Source organism: Equus quagga, chromosome 15, assembly GCF_021613505.1.
Source record: "Equus quagga isolate Etosha38 chromosome 15, UCLA_HA_Equagga_1.0, whole genome shotgun sequence".
NCBI classification, from domain to species: Eukaryota; Metazoa; Chordata; class Mammalia; order Perissodactyla; family Equidae; genus Equus; species Equus quagga.
In genome coordinates this window covers 72,201,776-72,216,181 of record NC_060281.1, presented here as the reverse complement: position 1 = coordinate 72,216,181, position 14,406 = coordinate 72,201,776, and the positions used below count along the sequence as shown (strand labels likewise).

The following is a 14,406-nucleotide window of genomic DNA, read 5'->3' as shown; positions in this document are numbered from 1 at the left end:
CAGAACAGATCCTTCTCTCTTCCTGGGCTTCAGGGTCGTTTCTGTGAGGGTGAAACTGGAAACGGTTGGAAAATACCAGGGCCTCCGAGTGGCTGGTCTGGGTGAGAATTGCAGGCTGAGGAAGTGGTCCTTGATGCAGCCTGGGCTCGAGTGTCCCTGTTCCTCTCAGTCTACTTCGGGAAGCTCTGTTGCTCACATGTAAATATTTCCCAACTTTGGATATAGATAATCCAAGCTGGTTGTGGTGGACATTTTGGACAGTACAGTTGCCTCCCTAACTTCCACCCCACCCTCTCCTGGCATGTAGAGCCAAAGCTTGGGTGGAATTAACCCACTACTCCTTGGCAGAGAAACTGGTTTAGCAGTGGTCAGCCAGCCCAACCACCTAGCACATGGTATTCCCCTGGCCAGAGTGTGTTGTTCAGAGGTGGAAAGACAACCCAGATTGGTCTAATCAGAGCAGAAGAAAGCCCAGGACCATTCTTCGATGGAAGAGGGGCAGACAAGAAGGCCTCTCTGCTCTGGAAGTTGTGGTATGCCAATGTGAAGCCTAGAACTGCTACATTTTGCAAGAAGGGAAACTAGTCTGAGGACAAAACCAACCCAAGGGAAATAGCAGGGCCAAGAGAACAGCAGAGAAACAGAGCCAGAGCCTTGATCAGACCATACCTGAACCCTATCCTACCACTGGACTAATTTGGTTAAGTGACAAATACATTTGCTGTACTATTTAGATCAGTTTAAATTGAGCTACCACTTTCAGCCAAAATAGGCTTCTGGGTTTTCCATCAACTTACTTTCCAGACTTGAGCATGAGAAGGAGCTGCTGGGTCCACGTGGCAGGCATAGTGTTTCCTCAGGAGGAACGGCAGGTGTGCAAGCCCTGAACAAGGATCCTGGGGCATGAGAGGAAATAAAAGCAGTGATAGGAAATAAAGCAGCATCTCAACAGAACGGTTTAAAATTGCTACCAAATCTTAAAAGTTGTATCCTTCAAGTACCTGTATCTTTGAGTTTCCCCAGGAAAAACCTGCGACCCAGCCCACACCTCCTGGCGGTAGACTGGGTGGAATCGTATGAGAGAACAGTTTTAATGTGCTTATTTCCGCTCCTTCCTTCTCCAGCCCCTAGAATTACCAACCAGCACAGGCGTGAATCCCCCGCACCGAGGAAAGCCGCTGAGCGTCTTCAAGAGCAGCCGCTTTTGTCTCCCTCCATGAGCAATCATGGGCTGGGGGGGGGCAGTGCAGAGACGAACCGGTGTTGCCAGCACTGACCGGTGTGGCTCGAGAAACGACGTTGCTGGCCAGAGCCTGAGACCCAGCAGGTGCAAGTGGTGCCCGTGTTCTGTCTGGTGCAAGAGCCAGGGCCTGTCCTGAAGTCGGCCCCGGAGCGCCCCTTGCTGTGGGCCAGGCCCGCGCTGAGCTGTCCCCGCATTACCTCCTTCAGTCTTCCCAGGCCCCGGGGAGGTACTCTGATCCCCGTTTTACTGATGAAAGAGGAAACTGAGGCACAGATGGTTATTACTAAGGCCAAATGATGCGTTCTTAAAAATGGGTGTTCGCCTGGCCCTGGCCCATAGCAGCCCTCAGTACATGTTTGTCAAGTCAGTGAGTGTGACGCATTTTACTGGGGTCCCATTAGTACTTTTCTTCACTCAGGGATGTTTACAGCGGCCGCTCTGCCCCAGGCCCTGGGGAGGCAGGGTTCTGCCGCATGGAGCTCACAGTCTGGTGGGAGGGCAGGCGTCAAGCAGTGTGGATGGCGGTCAGCGGGGAGCCACCCCAGCATGGCCTGATCTGGGGAGCTGGCAGGCTTTCCTGAGGGGATGCCGTTGCTTCAGAGACTTGGGCGTGAGAAGGGGCCGCTGGACCCAGGTGGCAGGCACAGTATTTCTGCAGGGGAACAGCAGGCACGGCAGCCCTGTGTGAGGAGCCTGGGGCATGAGAGGAAATGCAGGCAGGGCGGCAGGAGCAGAGTGAAGAGGGTGCAGTGGGGCTCGAGGGAGCGGGGCCCAGACCAGGCAGCACCTCCTTGGCCGCAGTTAGGATTTTTTTTTTTTAAGATTTTATTTTTTCCTTTTTCTCCCCAAAGGCCCCTGGTACACAGTTGTGTATTCTAGCTGTAGGTCCTTCTGGCTGTGGCATGTGGGACGCCGCCTCAGCATGGCTTGATGAGCGGTGCCGTGTCCACGCCCAGGATCCGAACTGGCAAAACCCTGGGCCTCCAAAGTGGAGCGCGAACTTAACCACAGGGCCGGCCCCCCACAGTTAGGATTTTAATCCCAGGAGGAGGGGAAGCCAGGGAAGGTTCCTGAGCTTTGTGACTCAAGGAAAAGTGCTTTATCCTTTAACCTGGTGGTGAGGACATGGAGGGTTTTTTAAATGAAATTTGGTATAATTTTTTGAATATCTGCAATATTTCTTAATAAAGAGATGAGATTTTGTAAAAATCACTCTCAGTACTGTGTCGGGAGCAGATCTGATGAGACGGGAATGGGCATGGAGAGACTGTTGCCAGCGCAAGGTGGTGGGACGTGGCCCAGGATGGTAGCAGGGAAGACGAGAAAGAGGACGGCCACATTGGGAGGGAGGGGGAGGGGCTGCGGGTGAGCCGTCGGTGTGGGTGGAGGAATCAGGACTCTTCTAGCACGAGTGACAGTCCACATGCCTGACACAGAGCAAGTTCTCCTTTCATTCTAAAGACAACAGGCGGTACGGCAAGGCACTGACAAGTGGGGACCTGGGGACAGACGGAGCTGGTTTCAGAGTCACCGGCAGAGTGACATTAGGCAAGTCAGTCAGCTTTGCTGAACCTCCATTTCTGTCCTTAACACGAAGATGCTCCGTGGTCGTGAGTGTTAGACGGGGTGCGCACACAGCATCTCCTCAGCGCAGAGGACGCGGGGGACAGCCAGTTTGCAGAACGGCTCCGTTTGGCTGTTAGTGAAAATCTAGAGAGACTTGTTTTACCGTCCAAGTTGGTGGCAGGACCTGGGCTGGATCCCAGGTCACCTAGTTCAGCCGTTGGGTCTCAGGTCTGCTGCCCTGAGACTCCCCTGGAGCGCTTGGCAAAAATGCAGCGTCCTGGGCCTCGCCCCAGAGATGCTGGTTTGGAAAGGGGGTCCTGGGAGTGGGCACTTTCATCAAGTTCAACATCGGAGTGACGCCGATACTGGGGGTTCGGGGACCATGCTTGCAGAAACACTGCTCCACACCCTGCTGCTTTCATAACACACAGATTCTCCCTGACTGCCCGAGGTGGTGATGAAAGAGGCCTGACATCTCCCCCTCTATTGGTTGGCACTCTGCAGGTGGCAGTGACAGACACCAATCAAACTGGCTGCAGCAAGAAGCGAATTGATTGGTTTGTGCAACGAACGTGCCCAGGGCAGCCCTGAGCCCAGCTGGTGGCCGGGCCTCGCCTGGGGTCGGCAGGAGGCGGCCTCCGCTTCTCCGTCAGGTGCCTCTGCTCTCCTCTGGGCTGGCCTAACCCCGGGCGGGCCTTCTCCACGTGATGCCGTACAGCCCCACACGCACCCCTCCTTGCAAGTGTCGGTCCCACAGAGCACTTCTCCACTGAGAGCTCCAGCCGGAGGCCCCGTGGAGCCCTGCTGGCCTGCTTGGGTCAGCCTCTCTCAAACCACCTGGAGTGAAAGTAGGGGACAGCCGATGTTACCAGAAGAAGGGAGAGAGATGCCGAGGGGGGAAACACGAAAGATGGCCAAGTGTTAGCGATATCCCTAAATACAGTGCACTGTCTCAGAGGTGGCAAGCTCGCCCTTGCTGGAGACAGTCAGGCTGTGGCCACAGAGCACTCTGTAAGATGCCGCCCTGAGAAAAGACATTTTCTTCCAAATGATTCCCTCTCCTCTCGAACGTGGCTCCTACGATGCCCTCCTCTCCCCTTTTCCTAACCCAGAAGCCCCAGCTTAAAGACCACGTCCCCCAACAAGCCCGCGCCCGCAGCTGCCCTGTGACTTGGCTTTCTTCTGTGTGACTGTAACCACAGCTCCCACAGGCGGAGTTCCAGTCCCGCCCTGCCACTTCATGGCTGGACACAGGTGCCCTGAAGAAAGGCCACATTTCCCATGTCCCCTTGCAGCTAGGTGTCCTGGGACTAAGTGCTAACATGAGGTGGGAGGCCACTCGAAGAGTCGGCTGGCCAGCATCTATTGTCCCTTTCTTGTCTCTCCCCTCCTCGGTTCTCCAGTCTGGACCACAGATGCCGCCGTTTCTGCGCAGGAGGCAGGAGGTCCCAGCAAGGGCAGAGCGGTGAGCTGGGAGGTGCCCAGTGGAGTGAGGTGGCCTTGCCAGCCCTGCCCTTCATGCCTCCAGCCTTTGACACAAGACAACTTCTGGCGTGTTTAAGCCACTGATGGTCTGGACTTATTTCAGCAGAACGGAACCCTAGGCCATCAGAGCTCCTGCCCCACGGGTGTCGCGGAGCTCAGCGAGGAGATGCAGTTACGGGCGCACAGGCCTGAGCCGCTGGCACCACACAGCAGGTGGCCCTTCCTCTCTCCCAGGTCTTAGCATCACTGTCCGCTTCCTCCTGCCACCCTTTCAAGTGGGTTGTTTACAACCCCGCCTCCTCATGGAGGGCGTGCCCTTCACCCAGGGACTTCTCTCTCCCTCAGCCCCTGGTAGGAAGCAGCTCAGGCTGACCGAAGCGAACAGGGAGTTTACTGGAAGACTGCGAGGCACCTGCAGGGTGGAAGGGAGCCTCCGGCTTGGACCACAAGCACCAACAGCCCCAGAGCTGCTCCACGCGGATCCCACCCTGACGCGAGCCAATGCCCACCATTTGCTCTCTCTCCCGTTGGCTCTGGGTGGGTCACGTGCCCACCTCTCCACTAGAAGAGGGGGACACCTTGATGAACAATTCACCAGACCGGACCCACCATGTGAGTTAATTCCCCAAATGGGAAGTGGACACTGTTCCCAAGAGAAAGTGAAATGGGCGTTGAGCAGCCGATGTGCAAGCACGGCAGGGGCTGGATGCTCTTGGAAGTAACAGGGACCTTGACCCAAACAAGAGGGAAAGTCATCCTCTCTCCAAAACGGAAGTGTGCAGGTGGCTGCTCGCGGGAGCGGATCCAGCAACTCGGCAGCGTCGTCAAGGGCCACGCGCTTCCTCCCCCTCGCTCTGCCCTCAGGCAGGAGCAGGTGCCCAGACCTTGACCACAGGAAGGAGAGAGGCAGGCTCCTGTGAGGTCCTCTTCGCAGAAGCCCCAGCAGACGTCCCCCCAGGTCTCACGGGCTGGAGCACTGGGTCACAGGCCCTTTGCTGAAATAAAACGGCAAGGAGAGATAGACCGGCCAAGATCGGCTTAGACTCATCTCCTGGGTGAAGGGAAGCTGGGGAGGCAATCCTGGGTCTGCGTCTGGACAAGCGTGGGACCCATCTGGCCGGGAGGGCTAACCCGCCTTGTCGAGAGTAGTTTCCACGAGTAACCAGCAGGTGGAACAAGGGGATGCTGCCAAATCCTTTAGTTTGAGGTTCTGCTCACGAAAATGGGAGAACATATTCCCAGTGTCTTCTGCCCTCCTCTTCCCAGTGATAAGGCTCGCCCACTTCAACAGGCAGGACAGATTCCAAAGACCTGGAGCCCTTGACCCCCCCACGTTAGCGCCCACTGCTGCTGCCTCAGGTGGGGAGGGAGCCCACGGGGAGCCTGTGTGTGGAGCATGGTCGTGGTCCAGCCGTGCCTCTTACCAGCTGTCTCAGTCTCTGTGAACTGGAGACAGGATGCTGACTTAGCACAGCGCATGGCATACAGCAAGAGCCAAATAGACGGGATGCTCACGTTCCAGGGACCGCGCTAGGCCGGCAGACTCTGGTGTGGGCCCTCCCAGCCCATCCATCTGCTCAACCTCTGGCTCAGACCTGGGCCCTCTGTCGACATTCCAGGAGTGGGAGCGCAGCCTCCCGAGGTTTTCCACACCAGCTGTGCTCCGATGAAGCCCTAAAAGAAGAACTCCCTGTTTCTCTCTACACACGAAGCAACTCTGACACTAACGGCCTGGAGTTAGCACAGACCCACCCCGCCGCTTCAGACACCAATCGCAAGTCCAGGTTGTCACCCGTGCTGCTGACTGACCAGCAATAGATCAGAAGTTCCCATGTTCCCCTCCTCAGGTTCGAGAATTTGCTGGAGTGGCTCCCAGAAGTCAGGAGAATGGTTTCCTTACAGTTAAGGGTTTATTGTAAAGGACACAACTCCAGAACAGCCGGATGGAAGAGATGCGTGGAGCAAGGCGTGGGGGTGGAGTGCAGAGCTCCCGTGCCCTCCGCAGGCGCCCCACCCTCCCAGCCCCTCCGAGGGCTCCACCGGGAAGCTCTCCAGAGCCTTCAGTTGGGGGGTATAATGGAGGCTTCATCACACAGGCATGATGGACTAAATCATGGCCCGTTGGTGAATAACTCACTTCTAGACCCTCTCTCGTCCCCAGGGGATGGGGGGTTGGGGGAAGTGGGGTGCTGCCAGGCTGAAAGTTCCAACTCTCTAATCACAGGTTGGTTTCCCTGGCAACCAGCCCCCCCATCCTTAGGGGCTTTCCAAAAGTCACCTCATTTCCATAAACTCAGGGGCATTCAAAAGGGGCCTGTTATGAATAACGAAAGATGCTCCTTTCACTTTTTCACTCTGGAGTGGGTTCAGGAGCTGGGGACAAAACCAAGTATTATAAGAAAAGATGCTCCTGGTGCTCTTATCACATAGGAAATGACAAGGGTTTCAGGAGCTCTGGCCAGGAGCCATGGACAAAGACCAAAATATGTATTTCTTCTATCGTGATATCACACCCTAAACATCTCTGCCAAGTTCCAGACCACGTGACACCGCCACTTTGACGATTCAGGCCAAACGTTACTGAAACAACTGGGATGCCCTCCACCTGTCGCCTCCCCGGCTTCTGCATCTCTGACGGCACCGCCGTCACCCAGGTGCTCCACCCCTTCCTCACGCGCCACGTCCAGTCCACCCACCAGTTCCATCTCCCTAATGGATCCCAAAGCCACGCGGTTTTTCCTTCCCCAACACACCAGTCCAAGCCGTCAGGGTCTCTCACTTGTGCTTCCGCTTTGCCTTCCCTAGAGTCTGGCCCCCACCCAGCAACCAGTTACCTCTGGAAAGCCGATCCGTGTCAGTGGATGAGTGGATAAGCAAAACAGGGCCTGTCCATGCGGTGGGATGTTCAGCCACAGAAGGAATGAAGCACCAACACCTGCCACAACATGCACGAACCTCGAAAACACGCTGAGTGAAAGAGGCCACTCCCAAGAGGCCACGTGCTGTATGATTCCATTTCTTCTGGGCATGAAATGTCCAGAATAGGCAAATCCATAGAGACAGAAGGCAGATCAGTGAGCGCTTAGGGCTGGAGGGAGAAAGGGGAGTAAATGCGTAGTGGGCACGGGACCTCCTTTTGAGATGATGAGAAAGTTCTGGAACTGAATATTGATGAAGATTGCACAACAGTGTGAATGTACTAAAAGCTACTGATTGTAAACTTTATAATGGTTAAAATGGTAAAGCTTATGTTACGTGTATTTTATCACAATAAGAAAAAAACCCTTAAAATCCCCATGGCTCCTTGTGCTGTGCGTGAGCTCTGTAGCAGCTCCTGCTGGCCTCTGCCCTTTGCTCTGACCCACTTCTCACTACTCTCTTCGCCTCCTACCGCGTTTCGGTAATTCTGGCCTCCTTTGCATTTCTCACCAGGCCAAGCTCTTTCCCACCTCAGGCCCTTTGCACATACTGTTCCCTCTGCTTAGAAGGATTTCCCCTCTCTTCATGGTTGGCTGTACCTCAGCTTTCAGTATTACTTTGAATGTCACAGAGAAGCCTTCCCCGACCATCCTACCTTGGTGGGGCTTCATCTCTACCCCCACCACTATTATTTTCTGCCATCACTCCCTGGTCATTTATTTCATAATTTGGCCTTTCTGTGCCTCCCTACAGAGAGTAAATTTGTTGAGAGGAGGTGGGACCTGCCCATCTCACTCACCTCTGTATTCTCAGTGCCTAGCACATAGCTGGCGCTCAGAAGCTGACTGCTGAAGTAATGGAAGATCACTCATCTAGCAAGGGAAGGGACGGTCTCCTTGATGCCAACTCCTGTGATCTTTCTACTGTTTCCATGTGATTCTGAACTAGGAAGCCTAGGTCTGAGCCCATATCAGAGGAGTCCGAGTTAGCCACGACCTGCTAATGCAGCTCCATTACCACGCACAGGCACCCGAGCCTTGTGCAGAGAGCCTCGTGTGGCTGTTGCTGCTGTAGATGAATCATGTCTGTTGCAAAAGGAGCCCCTGGACCCAGACGGCAGACACAACTCTGGGAAATCCAGAAGCCCGGCCCTGGCTGAGATCTCATCTACTTCTCTCTCCTCCTTTCCATTTTCTCACATTCTCCACGAGCCAGAACCTGGCTTTTCCCTGGACGGGGCGTGGTCAGCTGCAGCAGCTGAAAACACTGCCCTGGAGGAAACCAAATCAGCAGAGGCAGCCCTTTGTCTTCCCGCTGGGTACGCTAGAACTGGCCACTGCCCCGGCCCGGCGCCAGCTGTTCTGGGGCACAACCAGGCCCAGACCCCAGGGCCTCCTTAGATCTTCCTCACAAGTCTCCATGAACATCAAAAGGTGGGACATCCAGAAAGCTCCTGGGACAATGACTGACCCGTACTTGAGCAAGCTGGGTTCACTGCTTGATAAGAAATGTGAAGGAGGAGGGGCGGGGGGGGGCAGCAACTCCTTTGTGCAAGAGAACTGTGCTGGCATTGCCCAAACCAGACAAGTCCTTCCTCTAAAGCAGGAGCACCTAAGCTTTTTTGTAACCTGAGGCCTCTTTTCAAAGCACTGTTTTTAAATGCATAAAATAGAATGCATCATTCTACAAAAGAGCACCAATTATCTTAAAATGCATATATTGAATTATTTTTTATTATTTGTGATAAAGTAATATATGAAGTTCTTTGTTAACACATTAAACTGTAAGAACTAACAGCTGGTTTAATAACTACTGTAAATTTCAAGCAGTGGGGAGTGTAAGTTACGTTTTGAGACGTCTACCAGAACTATATTGTGATCGGAAAACATCTGTGATTTTGATTGATGACAAAGTCATGGGTACTGCTAATACAACTGTGGTTGGTCACCTGCATTCATAATTGAAGGAAATGCTAAATTTCAGTTAGAGGGTAATGAAAATAAATGCATGATTTCTTCCCATTCAAGTTCACGGACCTCTTGGATTCCTTCTGCCCATCACAGGGGGCTCTGCCCTGAGGACTGTTGGCCTCAACTCCCCAGCTAGAATGGGAGCTCTCTGAAAACAAGGGCTGTGTCTTCATCTTACGTTAGGTGTCTAGAAAGGGCCTACCACACACTAGGTATCCAATAGTAATCAGTTGGGTCTCTTGGATTTTCTAGGTAGACGATCACATTGATTGTAAACGATAGTTTGTCTTTTCTCCATCTTTGTACCTCTTGTTTCTTTTCCTGTCTTATTGCGTTGGCTGGGCTTGTCAGTACAATGTGGAACAGAAGCAGTGATGGTGGGCACCCTTATCTTATTATGCTCAATACTCATTTATTAATTTATGCAATAGGAATGTAAAGCACCTACTATGCGCCAGACTCTGTGCTGGGATAAAGATGTAATAACACAATTGAGCTCTTTTCCTGTCCTCTGAGAAGTAGAGGGATTTCAGTGAAGTTAGCAATATTGAGGACATTACTAAGCTCTCCAGACTTGCTAACCCGCTCCCTGAGGATCCTGATTCCTGAAAATAGGTCCCTGCTGATGGCTCCAGTCTCCAAGCGAAGGTAAGATTGGCAGCTGCAGGCTTTCCCAGGGCCGCTGCAGTGTGGACAAATAGGCAGCACATGGGGAGAATAACCAGCGATGCCTCCAACAGCGGTCAGCCGGAGGCTCAAGCCAGGGCCAGGCTCCGAGCCTGTTGAGGCCGCCAGCTGCCTGTGCTAAGCTTACAACTACAGGTGGGATCCGTTGTTAAAACAGAAGCAGGGTTGCAGCTTCGAGGTGAGCAGTCGGGGAAGGGGATGCCTGATTGCTGTTCCCTCCCCCTCTTCCCTTCCCCAGCCCTGAGGGAGGGGACGCCGGGGACAGGCCAGTCCACATGTCCTCTCCACTCTTGTCTGGCTGGCCCTGGGAGGGGGGAAGTTTTTAATAAAATACGAAGTTGGAGTTTAAAGTGGACCAGACAACACCTTAAGGCTGGAATAGGACTGCGTAATAACAAAATATGACTGAGAAGTCGGATCAGACGGAGACGTTTTTTAAAAAGGCTGCTATCCAGGAGGTGGGGGACAGGATTGGGAAGAGCAGACTCAGCAGAAGATAGGTGGTGAGCAGAATACTGGCCCCCCAGAGAGGTCCACACCCTGATCCCCAGACCCTGTGGATATGCTACTGTATGTGGCAAAAGGGACTTTCAGTGTGATTAAGTCCAGGATCTTGGGATGGGGAGAGTGTCCTGGGTTATGCAGGTGGGCCCAGTGTCATCAAGCGTCCCCGTCAGAGGGAGGCAGGAGGGCAGGAGGGTCAGCTCTGGAGAACGCGATGATGAAAGCGGGGTCGGAGCGATGCAACCAGCAGCGGAGGCATGCAGGCCAGAAGCCGGCAAAGGCAAGGAGGGGGCCCCCTGGAGCCTCCAGAAAGAACCCAGTCCTGTCAACGCCTTGATTTCTGCCCAGCGAGACCCGTGTGGACTTCTGGCCTCCAGAGCCCTGAGGTAACGCATTTGTGTGTTTGAAGCCACTAGGTTTGTGGTGGCTTGTTACAGCAGCAGCAGGAAACCAACTGCTCCAAGGAATGGAGACGCCCGGCCCAGCTGAACCAGGAGCGGGAGGTGTGCAGGAGACGGCCCCCACCTTCTGAAATTTGGGACAAGTGGTCTTTCAGGAAGACAGAGGCTAAGGGAACTGACTCCACGGTGTGAACAGCTCCAGAAATGAGCTATGAACAGAGTCTGGGGAAGCCGGGCAGGGGAGGGCAGGCAGGGGAGGGCCATAGGGCTGGGCCCCCGCAGGTGAGTAGGAGTTCTCCCAGGGAGGACAGAGGAGCTCAGGCTCCAGGCAAGAAGGCTCCCTCTTGCCAGTCCCAGCCGTGGAGCAGGGTGCCCCCTCTCCACCTCGGGTCTCGCCCAGGGGCACCCTGACAGTTTCAGTGCTGGCCACCCGCTTAGGACATTGGGCCCAGCCTCTGCCCCCTGCCTGACGGACACCGCGCAGGGCAAGCCAGCTGCTCGCCGCCCCTGAGTGCTCAGCCCTGGGGGGCCGCCCGGAGCAGCCCCGCTCCCCTGCTCGTGCGGCCCCGCCGGAGGAAGGAAGTGCTTCCCTCCTCCCATCCTTCCCTTCGGCTCGGCCGTGGGGCCAGCATTCCCGTGATTCGCGATCGGCTCCAGGCGGGACCTTTGTCCGTCTGCGGGGCGGCGGGAGGCCCAGGCCGGGCTGTGGCCTGCGGAGCGGGAGGGGCCGGCGGGGAAGCCAGAGGCCCGCGGACGGGCCGGGACCGGGGCGCCGGGACGCGGGCGGGAGCCGGGACCCCGCGGGGCGGGCGGGGCGGGGCGGGAGGAAGCGCGGGCGGGGCGGGCGCAGGGCTCGCAGTCGGCGGGCGTCCGGGCGGCGGGCGCAGGGTAGGTGCTCGGCCTCCGAGGACGGGACCCCGGCCGTGCCCAGGGGGTACCGGAGCCCGGGGCGGGGGGCGGCACGCGGCACGCGGGACCCGCGGCACCGGGAGGGAAGCCCCTCCTGGCCTCGGCCGCCTCCCCTTGAAAATGGGAGCGTTGATACGAACCGCCGGTGTGCGTGGAGCGCTCACCGGGGCCGGGAGCCGTCCACCACCGCACCGCGCAGCGGCGACAGGTGAGGCAGGTACCATCCTTGTCCCCTCTTACAGGTGAAGAAGCCGAGACTCAGAGAGGCAGAGCCGCTTGCCGCGGCTCACACAGCCAAGGAGGCAGAACCAGAACTTACACCCGGTCAGTGTGAACCCCCAAGTCGTTTCATGCATGCCCCCACCCTGCCCCGCCTGGGCCCCCTAGGAAGACTGCAGGGAGAGAAGTGGGGGTGAAGGCAGTGCTGGGTACCCCGAGGAGGAGGCTGCAAGGAGCCAGGCTGCCCATCCCTGCAGGAAGAACCTCCAGGGCAGCAAATCCTTCGCCTGGGTAAGGGGTGCCCGAGAGCAAGCTGGGGGGCTGGGGCCAGGTTAGAGTCTGGACAGGGGTGGGGAGCAGTGCGGCCCCTCCCGGACTCCCAGGCCTCTACCCAGCACCTCCACTGGGTACAGGGGGCTCTCGCGGGCTTAGCCACAGGACTGCACCTCTCCATGCCTCGGTTTCCTTGTCTGTCCGACGGGGTTATGCACAGTGTCTACCCCATGGAATGGCTGGGAAGGTTGAATTCGGTGGTCGGTGTAAAAGCTTAGCCGAACACCTGGCCCAAGATTACTGCCAAGCCAGCCGGGCCCCTCCACCCTCGTCCCTGCCCTCAGAAAGCACTTCTTGGCCTGGACACCTTCACCCTGGGTGGTCAGGGCTATCTGAGATCTGCAGCGTTTCCGGACAGCCCCACCAGCAGCTGGTGCTTCTTGAGTAAGACCAGGGCAGGAGGCAGCAACTTCTCCCCCTGACTCCCTGGGGGAAAGGCTGGGAGGGGCAGGGTTTTGAAAATCTTTGGGCTGACGCTTGCGCAATTCTAGAACGGCTCTGCAGCCCCCCCAGTAACCGCTCTCCCCTTGACTGGTTTACAAGAAGGAGGAAACCCAGAGTATTCCTACTCCAAAGCCTGCTCCTCTTCCCATCCCGCGTCTCTGGGCCAGCAGCACGTCCTACCCCTTGGTGTATCCTGAATCTGGCCGCTCCTCTGCATCCCCCCCATCGACCCCCACCCCACCCCTCAGCATTGTCTACCAAGCCCTCTAGGCGACTGGGGCCTGCTTGGTTCTTGACTCTCCTCTCCTGCCCCGTCCTCCCCTCAGCTGCCCCCTGCAGCCACATGGGCCTCCCTCCCTCCTCCTCAGACAGCCTGAATTCTCTGCTCTCTCGGCCTGTGCTCACGCTCTTCCTTCTCCCGGGAATGCTCTTCCCTGCCGTCTTCTTGTGACTTACCTCCTTGCGGTTCAGGGGCGTCGTGAGAGTGACCTGCGCAGAAGTCTTCCGAGAGCACCGCCTGCAGAGGCGCCCTCGCCTGCTCCCTGTGGCCTCCTGTGTTTCCCTCTCCCGCGCCTAGCCCGGGGTGATGTGGCCTTGCTCGTGTGTTTCCTTGGCTCCTTGTTCGTCTCCTCGGCTAAAGTGTCTGCCTGCCAGGGCCCTGACCTCGTTCTTGCCTCTTCACTATGGATCCCCAGAGCCCAGCACAGTGCCTGGTTTTGTACATTTGCAAGCGGTGTGTGCGACCTTTGGAGTGTGCTTTCCTTACTTCTCGTTGCTTAACAGCGTGCTTTCTGCATCTCTGCATAGACCTCAGGACTGTCATCGCCCCTCGCAGCCAGCTGCCTTCCTCAGCTTTTCCCTAAAGCGGGGCTTGTGGGCTGTTTCCGAGTTCCACCCATAATCCCCAGCTTAGCTCTAAACGTTGGGGTGCAAATGGCACATGTCCCTTTGCTCTCAAGTGACTTCTTTGAGATATAGTTCCCAAACTGCTCACGTCAAGTGTGATCATCCTGGGGGCCTCGCCACTTCTTACCAGGTGGCTGTTCAGAAACATCGGCCCCGGCAGTGCGTGCGAGCTTCCGTATCGCAAAAGCACTGGGTTTTTCCATTTTTATTTGCTTTGTCTAGTTTAATGGGGAGGTCACGGTAGGTGTAAATTTTCTGTTGCTGCCTTAGTGAAGCTGGGTGTTTTCCTACATCGGGCTGGTTCTATTTCCTGTCTAGTGAAGGAGGGAAATCTCCAGGGTGCCCTAATTCTTCCATTCCCCTTCGCTGGTGGTGATGGTTCCACCTGAGCCCGTCCCGTGAGAGCAGGGTGTGGGCCCTGGGGGGCTGGGACAGGAACAGCTCGAGCTGAGCTCCGCTGGCTGCAGGAGCTGCTCTGCCAGTCAACCAGCAAGAAACTCTCCGCAGAGTACTATGGGGAGAGAAAGAACTTTCTTTTCATCTTTGTGAATATTTTTTTCAAAATGGTAATTTTTTTTAATGAGAAAAGTAGCACACGGTGTGCAGGGTTATTCATGGGAACATGGGGCAGCAGTCTAAATGCTGGTCGCAGGTGGGACTGCACGCGTCCCCACGGGGCATCCCGTGCAGTCCTTCCAAGGAGCGCCCCATACAGAACGACCTCTGAGGGGCTGCGTGAGCCTTCTCAGGTTGTTGGCTTCAAGCGACATCAGCTTACTGTCTTCCAGTTCAGGGGTCAGATGGCCACAATCCATCTCCG

General features: G+C 56.1%; 1 protein-coding gene across 1 annotated transcript in view; it reads left to right on the top strand.

Moving 5' to 3' along the window:
- The first annotated feature begins 11,447 nt into the window (after positions 1 to 11,447).
- Positions 11,448 to 14,406, top strand: part of HVCN1 (hydrogen voltage gated channel 1) — a 33,470-nt gene continuing 30,511 nt past the window's right edge. The window contains exons 1-2 of the mRNA XM_046640207.1: positions 11,448 to 11,663; positions 11,927 to 12,008. The gene's annotated coding sequence lies outside the window, so the exon portion shown is untranslated. The remainder of the gene's footprint in view (positions 11,664 to 11,926; positions 12,009 to 14,406) is intronic.